Source organism: Astyanax mexicanus, chromosome 21 (genome assembly GCF_023375975.1).
Source record: "Astyanax mexicanus isolate ESR-SI-001 chromosome 21, AstMex3_surface, whole genome shotgun sequence".
Classification (NCBI taxonomy): domain Eukaryota; kingdom Metazoa; phylum Chordata; class Actinopteri; order Characiformes; family Acestrorhamphidae; genus Astyanax; species Astyanax mexicanus.
The window spans coordinates 1,557,195-1,583,398 of NC_064428.1; the positions used below are offsets into that span (position 1 = coordinate 1,557,195).

At 38.8% G+C, this 26,204-nt stretch overlaps 1 long non-coding RNA gene across 2 annotated transcripts; it reads right to left on the minus strand.

Annotated features, from left to right (window-relative positions):
* Positions 1–1,394: 1,394 nt before the first annotated feature.
* On the minus strand, positions 1,395–25,500 carry LOC125785718 (uncharacterized). Of its 2 annotated transcripts, XR_007428048.1 has the most exons (5): positions 24,779–25,500; positions 21,093–21,285; positions 20,358–20,471; positions 4,930–5,138; positions 1,395–1,969 (listed from the first exon to the last, which is right to left on the minus strand). It is a non-coding gene; the product is annotated as an uncharacterized LOC125785718 (long non-coding RNA). The 2 variants fall into 2 exon arrangements; XR_007428047.1 differs by lacking the exon at positions 21,093–21,285.
* Positions 25,501–26,204: the final 704 nt, after the last annotated feature.

Sequence of the window (26,204 nt, forward strand, 5' to 3'; positions counted from 1 at the left end):
TGTCAGATGAGTAACAAGTTTTTATTAATGCAAATTATTGAGAGTACAATCAGTCATGAAATCATCACGCTCTGAAAGTGCTCTGAGAGTAACAGTCTCTCAGAGCCGTTATTTATCCCCGCTCCGCTGTGTCCGGAACCATAAACCATAACTGGACATATGGTTTTCCGCTTGCAACGGCGTCCTTCCAAATCTCCCTTCTATGCCAAGACGGAAACTCCCTTCTGTTCCCAGGCAGGGTTTTTTAGGATGTTTCCCGTCAGAAATGTCAGCCTAACCTCTTCACGGTCACATCCTGGTGTTTACCCAGAATGGTTATCAGACAAGGTTTCTCTGCTGGCGCGTACACAAATGTCAGAATGACCTAAAGAGTAACTCTGCAAAACAAGCTAATATGAAGCGAATTACCACTGTAAATATTTAGTGTGATTAAACACATCTAATAAAATGAACATGCATAAAATGATCACATCTGTCATAACAAGGTGGTTATAATAGTAATAACATTGTGATAATGAAATTTCCCACGTCATTATATATCGCGCTTTTCATCAAACCCGTCCACTCAGCTCAGAGCTCCACTTCAAATGCGCGATTCATGCTGGTACGCAGCTGCCCTGTACTAAGCTTTAAGTTTATTTGGGTGAGTAAAGCACGTGTGAAGCTCGTTAGCCCCTTAACAAAAATATATCAGACAAAAAAGCACGTTAACTTTTACTTCAGTAGCATTTTAGCAAAGTAAATGTACTTTTACTTAATTACAAATTGTAGTACTTTTTCCGCCTCTGCTTATTACAGTTAGGAAGTCGTAATGCGCAGAATTTAAGCTGCCACTGATGTATCTGGGCCGTAACCAATTTTTTCAACTAACATGCCCGGTGGACTCGGAGCCCATGAGCGGCCAAGACAAGACCCGCCGGCGTCCTATTTCTGATTGGATGGAAGGCTTGCGTTGAGCTTTAAATGGTCTGCACACGTCAAACGTGGGGGGGGGGTGGGTGGGGGGGGTGGGGCTTTTCATAGGGGATGGGGAAAGCTTTTTTTTTTAACAGAGCCACGCTACGCCGGATTTCCGGCGCGGCGCCGGAACGCTATCACCCCTGAATTAAACTAATTTATTAGCAATTTGAGTGTTTTTACCTGAAAAAAGCACCACATATGATTTGAACAGATGCAAATAAACATAAAAACAGCAAAACATAATATTTTTAACTAAATATGCTACATCCTGTGAGCCAAGCTGAAAAATAAAGTTTACTCCCAGATTTCTCCTGGATGCATTTATTCAGCCAGCATGTGTATATGTTCAGTTCCGTCAGCAGCTCACCTGATTTACCAAATTTACCAATTTACCAAACCAGGTGTTGATATGATGAGAACTAAAAATAACAAATAAGAAGCTTATTCTTTACCGACATTCCCACGGGTGCCGAAAACATTTGCACAATACTGTATATAGTTATTTTTTATAACTGCTTTGTTTTAAACATTTTGAAATGGTTGCCTACACTGGAAAATACTGGCGTATGTCTTTAAGGAGACGCCCAAGAGGACCCTCACGGTGGTTCTTTCCCAGCCAGTAGGTCCACTCAATAACTGACAGGTGCTCCTTTAACAGATTTTCAGTTCTGTTACCTCGTAGTCTCCAGATCTGGCCTTTGTAGATACCCCAAGCTCTTTCCAAATGCTGTGTATGACCACCACTCTGAGGGTCAACAAACCATCTCTTGTGGTTTACACTAAAATGTGTGTAACCTGCATTATGAAGAGCACCCATGTAAGCCCTCCATTGATCACTGATAATTGTTGAACCTCTACGTACATGCTTTCTGATAATTGGAAGTAAATGACGTCGAGATTTTTTTTCCACCAATCGGAGAATGGGTCTTCTTCTTTGTTCTCTGACGCCCAGTAATCCAAAAACCCACTTTCTTCTGTTCCAGGTCCGGCCAAATCTACCTCGACCATACTGTCAAAAACATAATACATTTTTAACAGTAGTTTTTCATTAGGACAAATTAAATTAACATTTACTCAACACTTGACATCCTTCACTCTATGCTGCAAGTTAATAACTTGCTCATTTTACATTCAGGTCAAAATATTTTACAAAATAAATTACTCACAAAATGAAAAATCTGAATAATCATTACATAATCATAATCAATTATTACTTTAGTCCTTTGTCATTATGTAAAACCTTATCTTATTTATTCTAATGTTTATTTACCATATAATCAATTAGTTTAACAATAATTGCAAAAAATGCTTTTCCTGTGTAAAGAAAAGAACCAAACATTTGCTGACCTGCTTTTGTGTATTTCATGTCAATGGATTTATGTTCCTTTCAAATCACAGAAGCATATCAAAATGGCTGTCCATGAAACAGATATGCATGATAAAGATTAGAGATGTAATTATATGTTCTAAATTTAGTCACAATTATAGTGGTCAAAATTATCTATATATATATAAAATGTGCTAATATGTTTAAATAATACTAATACACAATGAGAAAACATTTCAGTAGCATTGCTGAGTTTGCCTGCAGAAGGCTCATGTCCATTTTTACCATGGCTTGACAGTAATTTGTTGCTGCTGTTCAATAAAATAATGTGGGTTTTTCCAACCACTGTTACCAATCACAGTTTTAATTATGATTAAAATATGAAATGATAAAGATAAAACCTTTCTGTAAACCACTGTAAAATTCATGATGGTTAGTACTAATACAGATAGAGTAGACACAGTGAAAATCTAACCTTGCGTCAAACTGATTAAATCACAAACTCTCACAAAAAATACAATGTTGCCTCAAATATTTTTTGTTCAAATATTATTTAAAAACATATAAAGCTAAAGATCAGGGTGCATTTCCTAAAACGTTACGCCACCGCTTAGTAAAGCTAAGTACTTTTTTTTTTGTTTACATTTCAAGTGTTTCCCAAAATCCTTTGTAACTTACATAGTAATTAATCAATCAAATATTATTCTGACTTTTAGCAACAATAATAGGAATTAAGGCATAAATAAAAATGTTATACCACATATAACCATAAATAAGTTAACATTAGCACTGTATAATCATTAGCTGTTTTGTTATTATATCATTAGTATTGTCATATAGAGCAATTACTTGATGAAATGAGCTTTCAGACCTGGAAATAATGCAAAGAAAACAAGTTCATATTCAAAAGGTTTTAAGAGTTCAGAAATCAATATTTGGTGGAATAACCCTGGTTTCTTTAAGCCTTTACTCCTGGTGCAAGAATACAAGCAGTTCAGTTTGGTGGTTTGATGGTTTGTGATCATCCATCTTCCTCTTGATTTGTAGTGAAAATTAACTTTCAATTTTAAAAGTTTTTTAGATCTTTTTAAGTATTATTGCTTAATATCCATTTGTAACATATTAAACATAATTTTATGTAGTGTGTTTTACAGAAAAGTACAATAATGTTATCAATTAATAAATAATGATCTAAACATATTGCCTTTTTGGCAATTCTATGACCTATTTTAACATGAGTTATGAACTTACTTTTCTGTATTATATTCTAAATATAATAATTTCAGACAATAAAAACTACTTTGGCCATTCCAGAAGAATTCTTTGCTTTGCTTCTTTGATTTCTTTCCATTTCTAATTGTTGCATAAAAGGTTATTTTTTAGTGTATACGTTTCAATAAAATAAATAAATAAATAAAACTTTCTTTACGCATGATATGCAGTAGGAAGAAATTGTAACAATAATATTTTTAAGATTTTTTTTTATTGTCATGTTAGCAATTTAAATACGAATCTCTTATTAGTTAACTTAAAAGGCTTTTGTATTACTAAGAAACACACCGTAATCCAGGGCTGCACGATATTGGAAAATAGACATTTTTTGTTTTTTTCTGCGATAATATTGCAATATTAAACAATGCATGACATGACAACAGACCTGACCCGGCCCGAGCCCGACCCATAAACTGTCATTATGAGCCCGACCCGTAAACTAGCTGTTTTTGGGCTGTTTCAATGAGCGAAATCTGTTCAGCGTGCTGCCACTGTTGTGCCAAATCCAACTCCCCAAAGAATCAGACTCCACTTTGCAAGCAGGATTTCGCACAACACTGCCCGCTGTAAAACTGCTCGAGTGGAAACAGCGCTTATAAATAAATTAACAAACACAAAAACTAAGGGTTTTCTATCTATGATTTCAGATGGTATTAGTTTTATAAACACAGTACAGTTCCAGTTAGATACGTTTTACTTAGCTATATTGTGATTATCACGCCAGAGCTTTATATAAAATAAAAAATAGCATTAAAAAAACAGATGCCTATGTCTCAGACTATTTTCTGGAGCCGGACTTGACCTGACCTTGGCCCAAGTTTGAGTTCAGGCAGAAAATCTAAACTCTAATTCAGACCGACCGTGAACTGAGTCAGAGCTTTAGAGTCAGCCAAACACTCAAAACCCGAGACAACAACAAAAATCAAGCATTTAAATGGCCTTAAAACACTAAATAACAGAGTTTTTCTGCGATTAAAAGCATGAATCCGTCCGTAACTGGAAAGATCTGTACAAAACTGTGCGGAGGTGCATAGCTTTGGACAGACTGTCTGCGCTGCGATTACATCACGTGTTAAGCCATGTGGAGGCAATGTGGTTACCTTGTATTTATGCCCGCTCGCTCCCCCCTCCCCAACCCCAGAATGCTGAGTATCTATTTCTTGTGTCAAGAATCAAAACATTGCAACATGACATGTTGGTTTTTATTGACTTGGGTAACATTGCATGTCCCGCGATGTGACTATTGCGCATGGGCACATCGCAATGACGAGGCTTAAACGACATATTGTGCAGCCCGACCGTAAACTTAAAATAAGAGCTGAAAATGCCAATATTTATTTTACAAAAAAGCACTAAACACAGCATCTTACCTTGCGTTTGTGGCAGAAGTTACTTTCGTCTATTACTACAAACTCCCTGTGTCCTCCCAGGTGTTGTCCTGTGCTTCTCCTTTTTCGCTTTAATGCTCTTTTGCAGATCATTCGCAGTTTTTTTACTCATTTTGGACAGCGTACGTGTGCTTCTAGAAACACCATCTTGAATTAGATCGATTTGTCGCAGCTTTAATCACTGTGCAAACCTGTAAACAAAGAGAGTGTCTTAACTCTTAATATGTTTGTTATGTGTGCACTAAATAGTCTTGGCACTGGTAGATTTTTATACACAATGCTGTCCTGTAATCATGTTTCTGTAAAGCTGCTTTGTGCCAACACCTGTTGTAAAAAGCGCTATACAAATAAATTTGATTTGATTTGATTTGAATGCTGTTGATATAGTGTATATTAATGTATGTTACATTTTGTTACATAATTATTATTTTAAACATCAGATATTTGAAGCTGTCATTTTGCTGCAATATTTTATATTTTTAATTAATTATGTATTTTCAGTGTTTTTTTTATGGAGTGAATTTTGTAGCAAAAGTTTTACACAAAAAATAAAATCTGCTAACAAAATTAAAAAAATCAAAAGGAAAAAAATGTGTATTGCAAATTCAAAAGAGAAAAAAATATAGCAAATATATATTTTTAAATATCCTTGGTTACTTTATTATCCTTTGCAGTTTTATGAAAAATGTTTCAGTTTAGATTTTGTTAATCACTGCTTTTTTTGTTTTTGTGAATTTTCAGTGGATCTCCACTGGTCAGCTGGTTTTGGACTGACTGCTCATACCCTGAACCCTCGTCTGAGACTGACCACACCCACTCTGACAGTTTCAAGAGTTCTTCCAAACACAGAGAGCGAACAGGTTCCAGTGCACAACAGCAGCAGATACTTTTACAATTAAATTTCATACAAATGGTTATGTTTAATGTTATATTCATTTTCTAAGCAAGTGTTTCACTCCATTAAAAAGCTTTCATTAGCAAGGTGTTCTAAATATTCATGCGCAAAGTATGATAGTTACCTAGTCAGTGAACTAGTGAGTTACCTAGTCAGTAAGCTGGTTAGTGAACTAGTGAGTTACCTAATTAGTGAGCTAGTGAGTTAACTACTTACCTAGTCAGTGATCTAGTGAGTTACTTAGTGAGCTAGTGAGTTACTTAGTTAGTGAGCTAGTGTGTTAGCTACTTACATAGTCAGTGAGCTATTGAGTTATCTAGTTAGTGAGCTAGTAAGTTAATTACAGTGAAGTGAGTTAGCTAGGTGAATATTTAGAACACCTTGCTAATGAAAGCTTTTTAATGGAGTGAAACACTTGCTTAGAGGATAAATATAACAAACATAATGTTTGTATGAAATAGGGCTGAACGATTAATCGTTTTTTAATCGAAATCGCGATTTGAATGGACGCGATTTTTCAATCGCAGGAGCTGCGATTTGAATTAGCCAATAGCCTGCAAGTGTTTCCAACTTATGTGGTTAAAAGCGCCTGTTCTGTGTCTGAGAGGCTTGTGTGTGTGTGTGAGCACACCGCCTGCTCTTCTCCGATTGGCCTGATGCAGCAGGGGCTGGATTCATTTGAATATTTTTTTCACTGGAGGGCGGGGCTGCGTTCAACGCAACGAAGCCAGCATGCACTGCCGCTCTCTCCATTGCAGCTACATCAGGGTGAATTAAATTTAAAGTGGCGCTTGGACATGAGTGGAAGACTTGGATAAAATAATTTAAAGCCAGGCGGACACTGTGCAATTGTTTAAATGCGTTGTAGAGTTCAGATTGTCTGCGAACCCGAACCTGACTTGATGCCCGAACTCGCGCCGGGTCAGCAGAGAATTCCCTCCGCTTTCCTTTGCGCTCTGTCAGATGGTGCTCCAGAAAATGGTCTGTGAGGTAGATCTGTTTTAATACAACAAATCACACTATGATCTTTATGATGTACCACAAGTTACACTGTTATAATCACACAGTGCTGCACGCGTGTCAGCAGCTGCAGCTCTGCCTGTTTAAAGCTCCGCGCGTGGGTTAATCGGTTTGCGCCGCACACATCGCCGGGGTGACGACGCGTCTTTTTGGGGCAGAAATAATATTTCTTTATTTTATTTCTGCTATTGCGTGCCGTTTTTCGTTTATATCTTTTGGAATTCGTTATATTGTAATTTTATTAGTATTTGGGGATTATTAAATAAAATATAAAAGTAATATATAAACAGTATAAATAAATATCAGTTTGTACCAGTGTTGGGAGTAACGGCGTTAAAACAGCTTCTGGCCGCTGTGCCTGTGGTTTGGCGTGGTGAAGTGAGGCACAATTGTGACGATTTGCTGCTCTAATCAATTCAGTGATTGCCGTGTGTAGCGCCCCTTGGGGGTCGGCTGCAGGTATAAATTTAATCCCAAAGGATATAGAGAGAAAATGGACCAGTCTAGGTTCGCTCGTGAAGCAGAAAGGATAAAGACACTCAATCTGACTTTAGAAATTTTCAGTAAATGTATTGACACTGTTAAAATAGAGGCAACTGATGTAGAAAGGTAAATAAAACAGTAGATAAAACAAAACAGAAAAATATAAGCAAGGTTTACAAATAAACAAATCAGGTAGTTACTCCCAAAAGTAAACAATCAGTATATAAAACAATATATTCACAAAAATATAGTTGGTTTTCCCTTTGTGGTATGTCTCAAGCTCTATTATATTCTAAAGGTTTCCTATTTTATAACTCAGTCCTGTGGAATAATTTTAGTACTTTAAGGATTACTATTATTTTAGGTTTAGTATTATTTAGTTATTATTAATGGTTATCTCGTTATCTTTCTTTTAGGTTTTGGTTTGACAATTAAGGTAAGTATAATTATTAAGGTAAGTATAATTATTAAGGTAAGTATAATTATTAATTAGGGAATTAGGATAAGTATAATTATTAGAGTAAGTATAATTATTGATTAGAGGATTAAGGTAAGTATTCACCTGTCTATTTCAATTGGTTAAGAGGTGAGTATTGAACCTGTAGTTATAATTCTGGAATGTCACACACCAAGGTACCTTTTCTCCCAACACAATATAAAACCCAATAATTCACAAATTCACCCAAATAATAAAATAAAATAACAAAACAGTGCAATATTCAGTATTCAGTAGCTTATTAGAATTAAACCCACAGTATTTTCGATGTAAATCAATTCAGTTCAATTCACATTAAATGTGACTGGACGAAGCAAAGTCTGTTCTTTAAGTGTTTCAGTCCGTCCAAGAATCAGTTTATCGGTTTCTGTTCGTTATGCAGGTAACGCAGTGTAACTCACTTGGAACGAGGAGGAAAGAAAACAAAAAGGTCCATCCGTAAAAAAACAGAAGGGATACTCAAGATTTAAGGCTCAGGTACGAAGTTCCTTTGGGCTGAGGCTCGCCATCGCGTCTCCTACTCAACTGGGCTCTCGTGACCAGGCGGCAGATTCTTATCAGCAGTGTATCCCAATCAAAACTGGCCAAATCCGATCCGGAATCGTTTAGTTTCAGACTATCTGGCAACCAGCGGCGAAAACTCGGTTCCGCGCATGAGATGACTCCAAAAGTCCAATCCACTCGGCAGATTGGCAAGGCTAAACTAGCGTATTAGTTTCCCAGCTTTAACAAAAGCGGCTAATAGCTCCTGATCTGCGATATTCACTTGTTAGATCCAAAATTCTAAACGGCTCGCTCCGTCTCCTGGCTCAACCGCTGCGCCGCGATCCGGCTGGCTCAGCTTCCAACTCGTAAGTGCGAGCGATCTTTGTCACGTAGCTCTGGACTAATCTGCTTACTAACTTGTGATTGGTTGTATTTTTCCGCAGTGGGTGGCTCTGGACTAACTTATTTGATAACTTTTTAATTGGTCATATTTTTCCGCAGTGGGTGGTTAACTTGCTTTTTACTGGTGAGTTTGTGGCGTAGTGGGCGGTTCTTTGTACCGTCGCTGCCTTTCTAATAATACCATTATTTTATATTATATATATATTTTCTTTTTACGTTTCCTTATTTTTATTAGGTTATTTTCAGAGATAAGAACTTTTTTCTTTTTTTGAAATATCTAATTTTATTATTTCTATAATAATTCATTATCTTGTGTTTAACTTATTAAATTCTTATAATCAGTGGTAATTATTAGGAATACTTTAACCTGGGTTACATCCTCCCGCCTTAAACGGTATGCACGTCCCTGTGCATGCAAAGGGAATTTCTAGAAGGTGAGAATGAATTTACATAGGGGGCATCTGTGAGAGATTCAGTAAGGGCAGTGCTTAAGCCTTGGAATAGAGATTGCACTATGGAGACCAGGGGGTTTCCTAGTTCGGGGTATGTTAGCCTCTTAGCCCTTTCTCTGTGTCTTGTGGAATGCCTTACTGGGATCTCAACTTCATCATCTTCAGATGCATACTGGGACTGTGAATCTTGAATCTGAACATTCTCTTCCATGTTTCCTACAGGTTCAAGTGTTTCCTGTTTGGCAGTTGGGGTTACTACAGGTTCTGCAGGTGAGTAGATAGCATCTTGGGATCTTCCAGGTAAGTTTTTCTTTTCAGGGGATTCTTCAGAGGAGTTGTCTTTCTTAGGAGTTCTCTCAGGTAAGTTTTCAGGACTTTTCTCAGGTGAGTATTCCGCAGCTTTCTCAGGTGTGTTTTCAGGAAATTTTTCAGGTAAGTCTTTAGCAGTTTTCTCATGTAAGTTCTTGGCAGTCGTCTCAGGTGAATTTTCAGGAAATTTCTCAGGTAAGTCTGCAACAGTCGGCTGACTCGGTAACAGTTTAGACTGGAGTTCAGGTGTAGGTATAGTTACCAGGTTCCTGCTTTCGTGGAAACGAATGACTTCCACTGGTTCAGATACTAAGGGACCTTTGTAGTAGTGAACAGGATATTCGTCCAAATCCGAACAGGGCTCTGATTCACTTCCTTGCAAAACTGTGCGTGTTTTGGGCCTCCTTGCTTTGGCTTTAGGGGGTTCTTCATCAGGTATTGACAGAAAGTTGCAGGGTCGTAGTAAATCCCTGTGTAGTGTACGCAATGGGCCCTCTTTGTTTTCTGGCTTGACCTTGTACACAGGAAGCTCTCCAGCGCGTTCTACAATAACATGGACAGTGGACTCCCATCTGTCTGCCAGTTTGTGTTTACCTCTCAACTTCACATTTCTGACTAGTACTCGGTCATCTTTTTCTAGGATAGATTCAGTTACCCTTCGATCAAACCTGGTCTTGTTTCTCCCAGCCAACTTTGCTGCATTTTCCATAGCTAACTTGTAGCTTTCTTCTAGCTGTGTCTTTAAATGGTGTACGTACTGAGAGTGGGATTTTCCTTGTCGTTGACCTGAGGTAACATCAAATGCAAGGTCAATTGGCAATCGAGGCTTCCTTCCAAACATGAGCTCATAGGGGGTAAATCCTGTGCTGTCATGCTTTGTGCAGTTATAGGCGTGCACTAAAGGTTTCACAAAGTCATGCCAATGTGACTTCTGTTCCTCTCTCAGGGTTCCGATCATGCTCAGCAAAGTCCTATTGAAGCGTTCCACAGGGTTTCCCCTTGGGTGATACGGTGTGGTACGAACTTTCCGTGTGCCTATAACATCACACAGCTCTTTGATGGTCTTCGACTCAAAGTCAGGGCCTTGGTCACTGTGTAGTCTTTCTGGGATTCCATAATGAACTATAAAGTTCTCCCATAGACATTTGGCAACTGTTCTAGCTTTCTGGTTGGGAGTCGGTACAGCCACTGCGTACTTAGTAAAGTAATCAGTGATGACTAAGACATCTTTAGTGTTACTCCGATCAGGCTCAATGGATAGAAAGTCCATGCAGACCAACTCTAAAGGTCTGGTGGCCTGAATATTTACTAAGGGGGCTGCTCTCTCTAATGGTGCTTTGCGGAGGACACAGCGACGACAGGTTCGGATCTTGTTTTCGATGTCATTTGCCATTCTTGGCCAATAGAACCGTGACCTTACTAGATCGAGGGTGCGTTCTACACCTAAGTGACCCATGTCATCGTGTAGACTTGTCATGACCATTTCTCTCCAATCTTCTGGAAGAACTAGCTGGTGCTGTACCTCATGTCCTTCTTGTCGTTTCCTGTACAGTATTCCGTTTCTCAGAAGCAATTTGTTCCATTCTCTGCACATAAGATGTAGTTGTGGCATCTCCTTCTTGGCAGAAGGAGAGGGTACCCCTCCCCCTTCTAGAGAGGAGATCACTTCCCGAATAACAGAATCAGATTTCTGTTTTTCACGTACTTCTATCTCAGACAATTTTGAAATGACGGGGAATCCTTTGAAATATTCCCCTTGTACAAAACCATCAGGCAGGGAATCTGGATGTGATGCCAGGGATTCCACCAATGGAACACTGGAAATTTGGGATGCAGAGTCAGATGGCTGGCGCACAAGACGGGCTTCACAAATGGCTTGAACTACTTCAGGGCCAACTTTGGTGTGATGAGCAAACTCAGGTAAGTGCTGCAATGTGAATTGGCGGATCCTGTCTTGCTCTTTTTGTGAGGCAGGGTCGTCTATACCAGTGTCATGAGGAAGTCGTGAAAGAGCATCTGCGTCCAGGTTGTGCTTTCCCGGGCGGTACTGGAGTTTGAATGAAAAGGTGGATAAGGCTGATAACCATCTATAGCTTGTGGCATCTAGTTTTGCTGAGGTAAGGATATATGTTAGGGGGTTACTGTCAGTGATGACTGTAAATGAGTTGCCATAAAGATAATCACTGAATTTTTCAGTTACTGCCCACTTAAGAGCTAAAAATTCAAGTTTATGGGCAGGGTAACGGGATTCGCTATGGGAAAGTCCACGGCTGGCGAAAGCAATTGCTCTTATCTGACCATTCTGCTCTTGGTAAAGTGCAGCTCCAAGACCTGTGGTGCTTGCATCAGTGTGCAAAATGTATGGGAGCTTAGGGTTAGCATAGGCCAGGACAGGGGCAGAAGTAAGCTTGTTGATGATGGTGTCGAATGCTTCTTGGCAGCTCTCTGTCCAGCGGCTTCCAAATGGCTCTTTAGGCTTGAAATAACGAGTCTTTACATCGTGAGCTTTGCACTTCTTCCTGGTAGGGCCGTACCCAGCGGTTAAGTCATTCAGGGGCTTTACGATCTTTGAAAAATCTTGAATAAATCTTCTATAGTACCCCGCAAATCCTAAAAATGAACGGAGCTCTTTAAGATTCTTTGGATTTGGCCAGTTTTTGAGGGCTTCAATCTTTTCTGGGTCAGTTTCAACACCATTCCTAGACACAATATGTCCGAGATACCTGACTGACGTCTGAAAGAACCTGCACTTCTCTGGGGACAGCTTCAATCCGTATTCTTTCAATCGCTGGAGGACTCTCAGCAGGCGATGTTCATGCTCCTCCAGCGTTTCAGAGAATACTATGAGGTCATCCAGAAAGACAATGACTTCCTTCAGGTTTAGGTCAGACATGCACTTTTCCATTAATCTTTGGAACGTGCTAGGAGCATTCGTGATCCCTTGCGGGAGTTTGTTAAATTCCCAGAATCCTAAGGGGCACACAAAGGCAGTCTTGTGTTTGTCTGCTTCATTTAGTTCAATTTGGTAATAACCGGATTTTAGGTCAAGTACTGAAAACCACTGTGATCCAGTTAGCACTGAGAATGTTTCCTCAAGGTTGGGTAGGGCATAAGCATCCTTTACTGTTTGTAAATTCAGCTTGCGGTAGTCAACACAAAGCCTTACGTCGCCATTCTTCTTACGGACCACAACAATTGGCGATGAGAATGAAGACTCAGATTCCCTAATTACTCCAGCTTCTAGCAACTCTTCCAAATGCCGCCGCACAGCATTGATGTCCTGTGGGTGTATAGGACGGGCTCTTTGCTTAAAAGGAGTCTCATCACTCAGCCTAATGTGGTGTCTCACTTTGCTGGAGTGACCAAAATCAAGGTCGTGTTGGGCAAACACTTCAGGTATGGCGTTAAGTTTACTGGTTATTCTTTCCTTCCATTCTGCAGGGATAGGGGAATCAGCGAAATCAAATTGCACTCCTGACATTGGAACTGGTGATGGTGGATTTGAGGCTGAACTTCTTGTGGAAGGAGCACTGGTAAGTATTTGTTGCACAGCATGCAGTTCGGCTATGACTCTCTTAGGAGTGAGTATTATGTCATGATCCGATTCGTTTTTTAGCAGCACTGGTAATTTTGTTTGGAGTTTGTTGGGCAAATTATGCAGACTACTGGTGACTATAAGACCTCCAGGAAGGGATGTTGAGGGTTGCTGTAAAACAAACAGCTTTTCTGGGCCTCTTGAGGTCACTAAGCCATCCAACACCAAGCTCTGACGTGCTAAGATGACTTGCGGTTCATCACTGTAGAGTCTTACGTTGCTCACCTTGCTGTCTTTAGTCTGCTTGTGTCTAACTTCAAGGGTTCTCTGCACCATCTTGTACCCATGATGCTGTGGTTGGTACTTTGCTGAACTCCCTTCACAGTAGCTGTCATAGAGAGCATCTAATGTGTTGGTGCCTATTAACAAGGGGGACTGAGTTGATCCACATGTGTCAGAAACCACTAGTGCTAAAGTGGGGACTTCAATAGAAGTGCCTAGGAAATCTTTAGGAAAAGTGATATTTAACTCAATGTAGCCAGAATAAGGCACAGGTTGTCCGTTGGCAGCTTCCACCTCCAGTAGGTCGTTAAGAGGTTTACAGTCTACGTGCGGCAAGTGGGTTTCATAAAATGACTGAGGGATGGTGGTTACCTGGGACCCTGTGTCAAGAAGACAGTTGTAACTTTGGCCATCGATAGTCACATGGGAGGTACATTTCGTTCCCACTAATCTATGCGGCAGTTGTTCATGGCATGTAGCATGGGCAGCTTTGTTGTTGATCTGCATCTTGTTAGAGTAGGGACTTCTTCTTGGTCCAGTCTCTGTCCGTCCCTTAACGGAGACTGAGGTCAGTTTAAAGGAGGTTGGGAGTCATGCTCAAGTTCCCAAGCTTGCTGCTTGTCTCGCAGTTGCTTTCTTTTAACAGCCACCAAGGATGGGTTTGGATCAGCATTGCACGAAGTAGCGATATGCCCATCTTCACCGCAACAAAAGCAGTACCAGGGCCTTGGCTTTCCACTGAGTGGTTTGGAGGAACTAGCCTGAGTTTCACGTGACACAGCTTTGGAAACCTGTTTGGTCTTTTCTCCAGAGTTCACCACCCTTGACCTTTGTGAGTGTGAAGCTTGCAGATGGGTGATTTGACTTTGAAGCTGAACAATTTGTTTCTTTAAATCAGATGCATCTTCTGGTGGATCAGGACTCTTTTGGGACTTTAAGGTCTTGATTTGCCCCTGAAGTTCACCCATTTGTTTCTTTAACCCTTTCACCATAGCTGTCAACGAGCCTTCTTTTTCTTCTGCATCACGAATTTCAGCCTGAATTGCATGAGAACCAACACGATGCCTGACGTTTCCTAGGTGCTTCTTCATTCGTTGTTCTTTTGCTGTGTGCTTTTCTTCTTCAATGCGAAGTAGAAGTAGCAATTCTGGGAATGCTGGGGGTCTGTTTTTCTTCTGTTCTAACTGAAGATCTGCTAATAATCCGTTGTCCCAACAACCACGACAGAATTGACGCAGCAGGTGCTTGTCAGTCTCAGTAGCAGGTATGACTCCTTGTTTTGTGACTCTACTCATCACAGCATGCAGCCTCTGCAAATACTCAGAGGGCCTCTCACTAGCATCTTGCAAGGTGTTCAGAAACTTGGCAAAAAGTTCATCACCCTCCTCCACTGTAGCAAAAGCAGAATCTAACAGGTCAAGATAGGCCTTTGGAGTAGCCAAAGGGCCTAAGTGTTTCACCAGGTTTGCAGCTGGGGGCAGAAGACTGTCAAGGATCTTGCGAGATCTGTGTAGATCGGACAGAGAGGGATCTTTTAACAAAAGCTCAACGTTGTTGCGCCAAGTGTCATAATCTACCTCGCTATTGTGATGTGGAGTTTTTCCTGAGAATGTTCGAAGCCTTGCTGATGCATGTGCGTGTGATGCGGCTTCTTCACTTCTGACAATGTGCTCAACAACAACACGTTGCACTGCAGGTGGGTTTACGTCACTCAACGAGATGACTGGATCAGTTGTGGGAAACCTTCTGGAATCAGCCATTGTGGCACTTGGGTGAGTCTGAGAAGGGTGTGCCTGACTGAATGCTGGAACATCGCTGACGCTTGTGGTCTCAACATCTCCCTGACTGGTGTGGTCACTTGCTTCGTTGGCAAGAATGGACTCGTGGCACAAGGAAAGATGTTCTTGTAGAAGCTCAGAGAATGATTTGTTGCTCTGTGCAGCAAGTCTTCGGAGTTCATCTAAGAAACTGTGTGTGGCACTTCCAGCGGCTGGGGGCACATATACTTTTGCTAGGGCCTTCAAGTGATAAACATCTCTACTTGGGCTAGTATGAGTATATGGAAGGAGTGGCCTAAGTGTGTCCATTGCGAAGGAACTCTTGAATTCAACGATCACATCTTTGTGGAATGTTGAATTAGGGTCATCAATACGAAGAACCCTGCTAATAGGACCATGTTGCTCTAGGTAGTTGGTCAGATCTGAATCTGCTTCAGTTTCAGTTAAACCGCTAACGAGGACTGAGTTAGCTATGTTAACTGTTTCACGCTCTACTATTTCCATGTTGACGGTTTCTGTTTTGTCAGCTTAATTGACAAAGTACTCTAATTTGAATAATTATAGTAAGTTGGGCGGAAGCTTTTATTTAAGTGTCTTTTAGTGTTAACTGCTCCTGGCTGGCTCGCCAAGTTCTGTAGCGCCCCTTGGGGGTCGGCTGCAGGTATAAATTTAATCCCAAAGGATATAGAGAGAAAATGGACCAGTCTAGGTTCGCTCGTGAAGCAGAAAGGATAAAGACACTCAATCTGACTTTAGAAATTTTCAGTAAATGTATTGACACTGTTAAAATAGAGGCAACTGATGTAGAAAGGTAAATAAAACAGTAGATAAAACAAAACAGAAAAATATAAGCAAGGTTTACAAATAAACAAATCAGGTAGTTACTCCCAAAAGTAAACAATCAGTATATAAAACAATATATTCACAAAAATATAGTTGGTTTTCCCTTTGTGGTATGTCTCAAGCTCTATTATATTCTAAAGGTTTCCTATTTTATAACTCAGTCCTGTGGAATAATTTTAGTACTTTAAGGATTACTATTATTTTAGGTTTAGTATTATTTAGTTATTATTAATGGTTATCTCGTTATCTTTCTTTTAGGTTTTGGTTTGACAATTAAGGTAAGTATAATTATTAAGGTAAGTATAATTATTAAGGTAAGTATAATTATTAATTAGGGAATTAGGATAAGTATAATTATTAGAGTAAGTATAATTATTGATTAGAGGATTAAGGTAAGTATTCACCTGTCTATTTCAATTGGTTAAGAGGTGAGTATTGAACCTGTAGTTATAATTCTGGAATGTCACACACCAAGGTACCTTTTCTCCCAACACAATATAAAACCCAATAATTCACAAATTCACCCAAATAATAAAATAAAATAACAAAACAGTGCAATATTCAGTATTCAGTAGCTTATTAGAATTAAACCCACAGTATTTTCGATGTAAATCAATTCAGTTCAATTCACATTAAATGTGACTGGACGAAGCAAAGTCTGTTCTTTAAGTGTTTCAGTCCGTCCAAGAATCAGTTTATCGGTTTCTGTTCGTTATGCAGGTAACGCAGTGTAACTCACTTGGAACGAGGAGGAAAGAAAACAAAAAGGTCCATCCGTAAAAAAACAGAAGGGATACTCAAGATTTAAGGCTCAGGTACGAAGTTCCTTTGGGCTGAGGCTCGCCATCGCGTCTCCTACTCAACTGGGCTCTCGTGACCAGGCGGCAGATTCTTATCAGCAGTGTATCCCAATCAAAACTGGCCAAATCCGATCCGGAATCGTTTAGTTTCAGACTATCTGGCAACCAGCGGCGAAAACTCGGTTCCGCGCATGAGATGACTCCAAAAGTCCAATCCACTCGGCAGATTGGCAAGGCTAAACTAGCGTATTAGTTTCCCAGCTTTAACAAAAGCGGCTAATAGCTCCTGATCTGCGATATTCACTTGTTAGATCCAAAATTCTAAACGGCTCGCTCCGTCTCCTGGCTCAACCGCTGCGCCGCGATCCGGCTGGCTCAGCTTCCAACTCGTAAGTGCGAGCGATCTTTGTCACGTAGCTCTGGACTAATCTGCTTACTAACTTGTGATTGGTTGTATTTTTCCGCAGTGGGTGGCTCTGGACTAACTTATTTGATAACTTTTTAATTGGTCATATTTTTCCGCAGTGGGTGGTTAACTTGCTTTTTACTGGTGAGTTTGTGGCGTAGTGGGCGGTTCTTTGTACCGTCGCTGCCTTTCTAATAATACCATTATTTTATATTATATATATATTTTCTTTTTACGTTTCCTTATTTTTATTAGGTTATTTTCAGAGATAAGAACTTTTTTCTTTTTTTGAAATATCTAATTTTATTATTTCTATAATAATTCATTATCTTGTGTTTAACTTATTAAATTCTTATAATCAGTGGTAATTATTAGGAATACTTTAACCTGGGTTACACGTGGACAAGCCAAGTTCCGAATTAAGGACGTTAAGCTCTTTTTAGCTGCTCCGATGTTTGTGGTGCTGCTGCTTTCTCTTTTAGAGCTTAGATTTTCTGCCCGAACCTGACCTGACCCGAGGACCGACCCGAAATCGGGCTCCTATTTTTATTTTATATAAAGCTTTGGTGTGCTAATCATAATGTTGCTAAGTAACCAATTATTATTGTTCACTAAAGCGAACGAAATAGCGAAAACTGAAAGTGAAAAACATTTGTGTTAACTGAATCTGATAAAAACGGCAATTAAAAGAAAATAACATAACTATCTCGAACTGTATTTTGTGTTTATAAAACTAACTACAACTAACTGAAATTACTGATAGAATACCCTCATTTTCGTGTTAAATTAATTTAAAAGCGCTGTTGTACAGCGGAGTTGTACAGCGGGCGGTGTTGTGCCGAGCGCGTGGCACCTGGTCCGTGGCGTTAGTTCTTGTGTAAAGCGCTCGCGCTAGCCGCAAAATACGACAGAAAACACTGAGAAACTGCAGAACTATCTATGGGATTACAATATGAGCGCCAGGCAGATGAAAGAGAAACAGCAGATACAGCGTGAGAATATTTACCTGTGAGTAGTAACTCACACCAGAAATCTCTCTCTCTTTCTTTCTCTCTTGCAAAACGTGCACGTTTTGGGCCTGATCTAAGCTCTATTCTCTTTTGGCAAGGCTGTTGTTATATTAATACCATTTTAACGGTCATTAGATTGTTGTTTTTGTCCATTATTTTTTTTGTTTATATATACATATTTCCTTTGAGGGTGGCTTGGTATGTTTAATTTCATCCCCAGACGCGTTTTTCCGTTTTTTCCGTTTTTTTCAGTATTACAAGTTTTAGTAATTTTCTTTGGTTGTGTGGAGAATTTCGTTTTATTTTTTTTAAATTCGTTAGATTATATTTTTGTCAACATTTTGGGTTTATTTTCGTTTGTTATTTTTCTAATAGTAAATGTATAATTGATTTCCTTTTTTGATGGGCGAATATTAAAAAGTAACGCGATTAGTTACTTTTACTGGTAACTAATTACTTTTATAGTGGAGTAACTCTGTTAGTAACTCAGTTACTTTTTTGGAGAAGTAATGAATAACTATAACTAATTACTTTTTCAAAGTAACGTGCCCAACACTGGTAGCTACCAGTATGAAGCTAACAGCTAAAAACTGATTTACTTTTAAGTTCATTTATTTGTAAAAATGCATCTCAAAACTCAAAGAGTTTAGGATAAAACCGATATTTTGCTTTTTTTTTAGCTTTTCTGCTAAGGCATTACTGTCCACAGCGGACCAGTCAGTTACTGATGTTGCAGTTATACCTTTTGTGCATGCAAGCATTAATGATGCTACTTTTGCATTTAATGTGCAAAAAAACTGATTTACTTTTAAGTTAATTTATATTGTAAAAATGCATCTCAAAACTCAGACTTTACAGTTACTGATGTTGCAGTTAAACCTTGTTATTTATTTTGTTGTTACTTGCAATTTAAAAATAAAACTGAAAACTGCATTTAATCTGAGATACCTGTGAATATTTTATGTGGAAGAAGTTTATAAATTTATTTGATAGGTATGGTAACCACTAATACAGGTTTAGGTTTTTGATGGATTAAAAATAATCGCAATTTAAATCGCAATCGCAATATTCTGTGGAAAAATCGCAATTAGATATTTTGCCCAAATCGTGCAGCCCTAGTATGAAATTGAATTGTAAAAGTAGCTGCTGCTGTTGTGTACTGGAAGCTGTTCGCTCTCGGTGTGGAAGAACTCCTGAAACTGGCGAGGTGGGTGTGGTCAGTCTCAGACCAGGGTTTAGGGTACTGAAGCAGAAGCAAACAAGAGACTCCAAAAGAATAAAAAAAAAAAAAACCCAGAAAATTCACAAATGCACACAAATAAAAGCAAAGACTGACAAAATTCCAACTGAAATATTTTTTTTTAAATAACTGCAAAGGATAGTAAAATACATTTAAAAATATATTTGCTATATATTTTTTCTCATTTGAATTTGCAACATAACATTTTTGCTTTTGATTCTTAAAATTTTGATTGCAGATTTAATTTTTCTTTTGTGTAAAATAAATTTTGGCACAAAATTCACTCCATATTTTTTTTATTTAAATATACTGTTATCACAAAAATACACTGAAATATTGTGATATTATTTTAGGGCCATGTCGTCCACCCATACTTTAGTGCCAACTGCAGTCCTTGCAACTGAAAAGAATCTTTCGCATGCTTAACATGTGTTAGTAAATAGACATGTTGGAAAATTGCAGTTTGCTTGCTGTGTGGCAATATGGACAAAATTAAAAGAACACCTGCAAATTCAATGTTTTGTTTTTTTTTAATTAAAAACAGATTACCCAGCTTTTGTTGGAGTAACTGTCCTTACAGTCCATGAAAGAATTTCTACTAGATTTGGAGCATTGCTGTGAGGGATTGGCTGCAATCAATGACAAGAGTGCAGTGAGGTTAGGATTTTGGAAGAACCGTACCCCATCTCCTACTCCACATGTGCTAAATGTATTGGACGAAGTGCCCTCATTCCAGAGAACACATAATAATGTGTGTTTTTGGGCATGTGAGTCAGCAATTGGTGTAACTTAAAGTAGCAGAATGCATTTATCAAAAGGGTCTACAAACATTTAGCAATTAGTATGTCAAACAATTTAATAAAACAGGATTAATTCATTGAAAGCTATATTAGTCGACATACCCAGACATCCACTGTTGGGCTATACTTAAAACAGATTAAGCTACTTTTAAACTCAACAACTAATAACGCACCTGTATATAAACTGCATCCAACTTTGTAGACGGATCTTGCTCCTTTCAAATATGGATCCTGATCTGACAGACTTCGTGACATTTTTACCTCGATGAGTCTTATACCGGCACTCCCTAAAAAAAATAGGAAAATACAACATTAATATGCTATGTAAAAGCTGACCTTTGTAGTCGCTTTAGACTGTTTAAATAATGCTATAAAAAGAAACAGTTTTGTTGTTTTTATCTGCAATTGTCTATACATTTCTGCAGAAACTCTAGTTCCATTTGTCCATTACAGAATTTGTGTCACTTGCTTGTTAAATTAAATATATGTTGCATTTTATTTTGAATGTTTAGCAGGTCTACAACCATGACCAAACTGACAAGGTGCCCAGTTTCCCAAATTATATTAGCATTAAAAACATCTTTACATGGAGAGAGTGCTCAGTGTGGAGCTCGCTCGACCATCTAAGAATCATCTTAGTGCTAAAAACCTTTTGGAAAACCCACCAAAGTTAACCAGCATGACCAAGTCTGACCACAGTATAACCAGATTCTCCAAACCAGTCAACCTTTGTGACCTGCTTGACGATCAACTGGGTTAAGTCGGAAAAATAAAAAAAAATCAAGAGCTGGTAACCAGTTAGCTTACCAGTATGTTTCCATTTTTTTACCCCTCTCCCAATTCTTGTTGAAAAAAATATATATAAACACAATAACATGAATTAAATACACATTTTAGCAGATTTTTACTAGTGAGGAAATTTGTTGAATCTTATCAGGGTACTGAGAGATGTGCAGCTATCTGGAGAAGCTCCTAAACTGGCTTCTGTTGTCACGTGGGACAACACTCGCACTCCAAGTTCAGAACGGTTTTTGGAGGTAACTGAGCCAGTTGAGGAGCCAACGTGGGTCGTCTGTATTCCGTGCTGTCCTCGCTCTGAGTCTGGAGAAGAGAGTGTAATGGAGGGTGAGCGAAAAAGCAAAAGAATAAATGAACGGAAACGAAGAGCCATCGACGTAGACTCTGCTGGTAAGTTAAAAATTGTAACTAACTAAGTTGTGTGTGTAGCGCCCCCACCAGGTTCTGACACTACAAGAGATTAGTTTTGGTTGCCGCTAAACTCTGCAGGAGCATAGGATGTGCCTGGTGGATCCTACAAAATAATGCAATCAACTCGTTCACTAGGGTGAGGGGATATCTCCCTTCAGGGTCCAGAGTGTAGCTAGTTCCTTAGACCTACATAAATCTCCCATGCATCTGAACTTTTCTATTCCACTCTCTCATAGCACCCCATTGGATGAGTAAGTACGGGCTGCAGGCTGCGAAGCTCATTTCATTGTAGAAAACAATTGTGCTTAACACCAGAACTCATTTAAACACTATTAAAGTAATTAATTATGCAACTGATTGGAGATCAGTATTCTGAATGAAACTGTGATAACCCAATAACACAATGTACATAAAACAAAACACAGTTTTAATATTTTACCTCGCAATTCAGCTTGTAACTGGATTTTAACTTAATTACACTCAACTTTTAACCAAAAAAAAATGCTGAGCATGTGCATTCAATGAATTCAGAAGAACATTCACATAGGGCTGAACGATTAATCGTTTTTTAATCGAAATCGCGATTTGAATGGACGCGATTTTTCAATCGCAGGAGCTGCGATTTGAATTAGCCAATAGCCTGCAAGTGTTTCCAACTTATGTGGTTAAAAGCGCCTGTTCTGTGTCTGAGAGGCTTGTGTGTGTGTGTGAGCACACCGCCTGCTCTTCTCCGATTGGCCTGATGCAGCAGGGGCTGGATTCATTTGAATATTTTTTTCACTGGAGGGCGGGGCTGCGTTCAACGCAACGAAGCCAGCATGCACTGCCGCTCTCTCCATTGCAGCTACATCAGGGTGAATTAAATTTAAAGTGGCGCTTGGACATGAGTGGAAGACTTGGATAAAATAATTTAAAGCCAGGCGGACACTGTGCAATTGTTTAAATGCGTTGTAGAGTTCAGATTGTCTGCGAACCCGAACCTGACTTGATGCCCGAACTCGCGCCGGGTCAGCAGAGAATTCCCTCCGCTTTCCTTTGCGCTCTGTCAGATGGTGCTCCAGAAAATGGTCTGTGAGGTAGATCTGTTTTAATACAACAAATCACACTATGATCTTTATGATGTACCACAAGTTACACTGTTATAATCACACAGTGCTGCACGCGTGTCAGCAGCTGCAGCTCTGCCTGTTTAAAGCTCCGCGCGTGGGTTAATCGGTTTGCGCCGCACACATCGCCGGGGTGACGACGCGTCTTTTTGGGGCAGAAATAATATTTCTTTATTTTATTTCTGCTATTGCGTGCCGTTTTTCGTTTATATCTTTTGGAATTCGTTATATTGTAATTTTATTAGTATTTGGGGATTATTAAATAAAATATAAAAGTAATATATAAACAGTATAAATAAATATCAGTTTGTACCAGTGTTGGGAGTAACGGCGTTAAAACAGCTTCTGGCCGCTGTGCCTGTGGTTTGGGTGGTGAAGTGAGGCACAATTGTGACGATTTGCTGCTCTAATCAATTCAGTGATTGCCGTGGACAAGCCAAGTTCCGAATTAAGGACGTTAAGCTCTTTTTAGCTGCTCCGATGTTTGTGGTGCTGCTGCTTTCTCTTTTAGAGCTTAGATTTTCTGCCCGAACCTGACCTGACCCGAGGACCGACCCGAAATCGGGCTCCTATTTTTATTTTATATAAAGCTTTGGTGTGCTAATCATAATGTTGCTAAGTAACCAATTGTTATTGTTCACTAAAGCGAACGAAATAGCGAAAACTGAAAGTGAAAAACATTTGTGTTAACTGAATCTGATAAAAACGGCAATTAAAAGAAAATAACATAACTATCTCGAACTGTATTTTGTGTTTATAAAACTAACTACAACTAACTGAAATTACTGATAGAATACCCTCATTTTCGTGTTAAATTAATTTAAAAGCGCTGTTGTACAGCGGAGTTGTACAGCGGGCGGTGTTGTGCCGAGCGCGTGGCACCTGGTCCGTGGCGTTAGTTCTTGTGTAAAGCGCTCGCGCTAGCCGCAAAATACGACAGAAAACACTGAGAAACTGCAGAACTATCTATGGGATTACAATATGAGCGCCAGGCAGATGAAAGAGAAACAGCAGATACAGCGTGAGAATATTTACCTGTGAGTAGTAACTCACACCAGAAATCTCTCTCTCTTTCTTTCTCTCTTGCAAAACGTGCACGTTTTGGGCCTGATCTAAGCTCTATTCTCTTTTGGCAAGGCTGTTGTTATACATTTTAACGGTCATTAGATTGTTGTTTTTGTCCATTATTTTTTTTGTTTATATATACATATTTCCTTTGAGGGTGGCTTGGTATGTTTAATTTCATCCCCAGACGCGTTTTTCCGTTTTTTCCGTTTTTTTCAGTATTACAAGTTTTAGTAATTTTCTTTGGTTGTGTGGAGAATTTCGTTTTATTTTTTTTAAATTCGTTAGATTATATTTTTGTCAACATTTTGGGTTTATTTTCGTTTGTTATTTTTCTAATAGTAAATGTATAATTGATTTCCTTTTTTGATGGGCGAATATTAAAAAGTAACGCGATTAGTTACTTTTACTGGTAACTAATTACTTTTATAGTGGAGTAACTCTGTTAGTAACTCAGTTACTTTTTTGGAGAAGTAATGAATAACTATAACTAATTACTTTTTCAAAGTAACGTGCCCAACACTGGTAGCTACCAGTATGAAGCTAACAGCTAAAAACTGATTTACTTTTAAGTTCATTTATTTGTAAAAATGCATCTCAAAACTCAAAGAGTTTAGGATAAAACCGATATTTTGCTTTTTTTTTAGCTTTTCTGCTAAGGCATTACTGTCCACAGCGGACCAGTCAGTTACTGATGTTGCAGTTATACCTTTTGTGCATGCAAGCATTAATGATGCTACTTTTGCATTTAATGTGCAAAAAAACTGATTTACTTTTAAGTTAATTTATATTGTAAAAATGCATCTCAAAACTCAGACTTTACAGTTACTGATGTTGCAGTTAAACCTTGTTATTTATTTTGTTGTTACTTGCAATTTAAAAATAAAACTGAAAACTGCATTTAATCTGAGATACCTGTGAATATTTTATGTGGAAGAAGTTTATAAATTTATTTGATAGGTATGGTAACCACTAATACAGGTTTAGGTTTTTGATGGATTAAAAATAATCGCAATTTAAATCGCAATCGCAATATTCTGTGGAAAAATCGCAATTAGATATTTTGCCCAAATCGTGCAGCCCTACATTCACAGTACACTCAGACAGACACAGAGAGACTTATAAAACCCGAGTTCAAAGACTATGAGGGAGCTACCCCCTTGTTGGTGCACGTTGGAGCTCAAAAAAACACCTCAGAGTTCAAGATTACTCACAGTTCAGTCTGAAGATTGAATATCCCAAAATGGTGGTCCGGTGGAGAGAAAAACAAACAAAAAAATAATCCCCGAAAAATACCGACCAGAATAAACACCAGCGACGGGCTTTAACACTGCTTCTACACCTGGCTGCTCAACTCCTCCTTCCGATCAAGTTGCTATGGGTGGCAGCACGAAGTGACGAGCACCCCAAAAGCACAGATGAGTTCCAATCTCTTTCACACAAGCCCTCCCTGGTTCTCACTCTTTACAGTTGTCCAGTGGAATCCATGAAACAAGTCCCTCTTCAGCCACAATCTTCGCTCTCTCTCCCTTTCTCTCCCTCTCTCCTCTCTCCCTGCTCTTCTCCTCCGCGCTCCCTTTTTGCCCCCGCCCCTTTTCGTCTTCTCCCCGGAAAAAACCCAGACCGAACATGTAAAAGTCTCTCTCTTTTTTTTTTCGAACAATAAATAAAAGTCCCATGGCAAGCACAAAATAAATGTTCACATGCATTTTAACACCATGTAAATGACAAAACTTAAATGTCAAAATATATATCTTCCCAGTTTCTTTAAAGTTTCTCTTATATTAACATATCTCTCAGCAACACATAACATGAACTTGGTACTGCTTCTATGTAACTCTGTGTTTGAAAGGAACAAACAGTCTTTGCTATGACTATCGGTACAGTTACAGATAAAGTTAACGTGGCTACATGTGTCGATCAGCTAATGGAAACAGTGAAGTTACTTTAGCTAACCTAGCTAACTAGCATGTAGGCTAAGAGTAACCAAACAGAGCCTGACGATGCAGCTATAGCTGAACTAGCAGGGCATTTGTGTTAGCTATGCTTACACGAAGAAAAACGAACCCTCGATTAGCTAAACCAGGCTGTTAGTAAGCAATCCGATTACACTAAGCTAATCGATTAACTAGCTAGCTAGATAGCAAGCTACTTTGTTAAACCATGCTAACCTAGCTAGGTTGCTAGATAACTAAGTAGCTCATTTGTTGAATTATTCTGTTTAAGTTATAACCAATGATGTAACTTAGTATGTGTATATTGGTTTCCACATTAATTTCAATTAAGAGCATTAGTTCAGTAATGGAAGGAAGTGTTAGAATGTCTGTCTGTAATGCACAAGAAAGAAGACCCCAATATCCAACTATAAAGTCTATATAATTAATAAACTTGTTCATTGTGTATTCTGATGTAAACAGCTCTCAAATATTGATATGTTAGTGTTATTTAAAACATTTAAAAATAAATTAAATACATTATCTTTTGTAATAAATGCAGGATCTGAAAGGGTTAAATTACCATATTGAGATATTCTAAATGTTGTACTTGTTTTTACACAGCATCTGAAGATGCCTGGCCAGTAGACTTGACGGTGTCATCAGAAATCCCTGAGTGCCTAAATCCACCTGCTGCCAGGCCAGC